The 3033-nt window shown below is 43.1% G+C and overlaps 1 non-coding gene across 1 annotated transcript; it reads left to right on the forward strand.

Moving 5' to 3' along the window:
• Positions 1–2673: 2673 nt before the first annotated feature.
• Positions 2674–2818, forward strand: LOC111528545. Its single transcript, XR_002727050.1, has one exon.
• Positions 2819–3033: the final 215 nt, after the last annotated feature.

Below are 3033 nucleotides of genomic sequence, written 5' to 3' on the forward strand. Positions count from 1 at the left end.
TGGCTAACACGGTGAAACCCCATCTCTACTCAAAATACAAAAAATTATAGCCAGGCGAGGTGGCGGGCGCCTGTAGTCCCAGCTACACGGGAAGGTGAGGCAGGAGAATGGCGGGAACCCGGGAGGCGGAGCTTGCAGTGAGTCCAGATGGGGCCACTGCACTCCAGCCTGGGCCACAGAGCTAGACTGTGTCTCGGAAAAAAAAAAGAAGAAAACGTGTTGTATCAACATGTATCATGTTATCTTATTGTAAAAGAATGAGGCTATAGCTGATGATCTAGTCAGTTATAGTAAACAAATGAAGATCACCTCATCAGAGTAAATTTTATTAAGGCCTTGAGAAGTGACAGAGCATAAGAAAGTAAGGAAAAAAAGGAAATCAAAGCTCAAGGTTTTGCTTATTTCCTCTGCTATTCAAGGAAAAGAGATCCTAGATCTGGGAGATAACCACATGCATATCATCAAAGTAGTATTCTTTGTTGTGGAGCAAAGTCATCAGACTTCTGCACCCCTTACCTAGATTAATACCTTCCAACTGGATCCATGCATCAAAATTATCTGGGGTATCTATGAAGAAAATAGGGAGACGCCACTATTCCATCCACCATCAAAACACTGACACACAAATCAACATTTTAAGAGAAAAGCTATGGGCTACCTGGCACTCAATAGAAGGCAAAAGGAAAATAAAGGACGTTAAATCCAAAGTGGCATGGTGAACCAGAATGTATGCTAAGCTAGATGGTTGGTTCACAGAGTAGCCAGTGGTTGTCTGTCCGGTCATTAATTCATTAATCCAAAGTGACTGGCTATGTTAGTTTCTTGTGGCTGCTGTAACAAATTATCCCAAACCTGACAGCTTAAAAAAAAGTTTATTCTCTCACAACTCTAGAGGCTAGTAGTCCAAAATCAGTATCACTAGGCCAAAATTAAGGCGGCAGCAGGGCCGGGCTCCCTCTGGAGTCTCTAGCAGAGAATTGCTCCTTCCCTTTTCCAGCTTCTGGTGGCTGCCAGCATGCCTTGGCTTGTGACTGCATCACTCTATCTTCAAAGCCAGTATCTTCAAATCTCTGTCTCCATCTTCATATCATCTTCTCTGTATGTGGTCAAATTCTCTCTGCCTCCCTCTTACAATGATACATGTGATTGCATTTAGGACCCACCCAGATAACCTGGCCATGTCAAGATCCTTCACTGAATCACATCTGCAAGACTACATATGAAGTGGCATTTGCAGATTCTGAACGTTAGGGATGTGGCCATTATTTAGCCTACCACACTGCGTGTCTCCTCAGTGTTTCTGAGGTCACCCCACTGTTAATCTGCCGTTGTGTGTTTTTTATCTGTGTATTTCTTGAACATATGTCTATTTTTCAACCTGTGCTATTTCTCAGGGTAAATAATATAATTTGTTTAATCCAAAAAAGATCAGAGCCATCAAGAATACAATAGTTTAATGAGCACTTATTATCCATGTGATATGTTAAATATCACTCTTTTGCCTCTTTGAAAAGGTGAAATGTATTGTTTAGCCTACCACACTGGGTGTCTCCTCAGCGTTTCTGAGATCTCCCCACCCTTAATCAGCCATCGTGTGGTTTTTGTCTGTGTATTTCTTCAAAATCTGTCTGTTTTTCAACCTGTGCTATTTCTCAGGGTAAATAATTATGTATAATTTATGTAATCCAAAAAAGATGAGAGCTATCAAGAATACAATTTAATGAGCACTTACTATCCATGTGATATGTTAAATATCAATCCTTTGCCCCTTTGAAAAGGTGAAATGTATTGCAGGCTGTTTCTGTATGGGGATGGAAGTATAAAAATATACTCTTTGTCCAAATTGACAACATGAATGAAACTCCACTCTACCCCCGTACACCTGGTACCGGTTCTGGCCGGTTTTGTACCTTGCTGTGGCAGTACCGTGATGGAAGACAGCATCCCACTACCCATAAGAGTGTCTCGCACACGATAAGTGCTAAATAGATATTTTTAATTGGGAAAAAGTCTTCTCCATGGCTCTCTCAATGTGGAGGTATTACAGCAAATATGTTGTAGACCACAGCTTGTGCATGTAAATGACAGCATATTATTCATATTGTTATAATAGGAACCACAGCACTCCTGCCCTGCATAGCAGCTGGAATACCTGTAGCACAGCTTCCAAAACGATTACAGATCTTACAGCTGAGATCTAAGAGTTTATAATACATTGCCAATGAGAATATAAGGGGACTTCAGATTCCCCAAATGATAACAATACTTATTCTCTGCTGGGCTCTGTTCTGGGTATTTAACATGCACTCTCTCACTCATCCTCATAACCTGTGTGATAAGCACTATCCTCATTTACAGCTGAGGATTCTGAAGCTAGGAAGGATTCAAGAACCTGCCTTGGCCGGGCACAGTGGCTCATGCCTATAATCCCAGCACTTTGGGAGGCCGAGGTGGGTGGATCACTTGAGGTCAGGAGTTGGAGACCAGCCTGGCCAACATGGTGAAACCCTGTGTCTACTAAAAATACAAAAAATTAGCCGGGTGTGGTGGTGGTGCACACCTGTAATCCCAGCTACTCATGAGGCTGAGACAGGAGAATTGCTGGAACCCGGGAGGTGGAGGTTGCAGTGAGCTGAGATTGTGCCATTGCACTCCAGCCTGGGTGATAGAGCGAGGCTTTGTCTCAAAAAGGACTTGCCTCATTAGTAATACAAACAAGCTAATAGGGTAGTTTGGCAGGACACACAGCCATCTCCCTTTCAGCTTAGGAAGGCCGTCGTAAGAATAGGACTAGCTCTGCAAGCAAGAGAAGGACAATTTAAGATGAAAAAAAATAATAGAACCAGGTTTTGAACCTAGACCATTTAGATCCCTAATAAGCAACCTCCCCACCCCCAGAGCATGCATGCACACAGACATGCAGACACACATGCCTGAGCACTATACCAGGAACTGGTACACACACCCAGGCTACCACATGCGCCTAACTAGTCATTCCTCCACCGACATACTCGGGGTAGGGGTTGGGAAGAA

Source organism: Piliocolobus tephrosceles, chromosome 1 (assembly GCF_002776525.5).
Source record: "Piliocolobus tephrosceles isolate RC106 chromosome 1, ASM277652v3, whole genome shotgun sequence".
NCBI classification, from domain to species: domain Eukaryota; kingdom Metazoa; phylum Chordata; class Mammalia; order Primates; family Cercopithecidae; genus Piliocolobus; species Piliocolobus tephrosceles.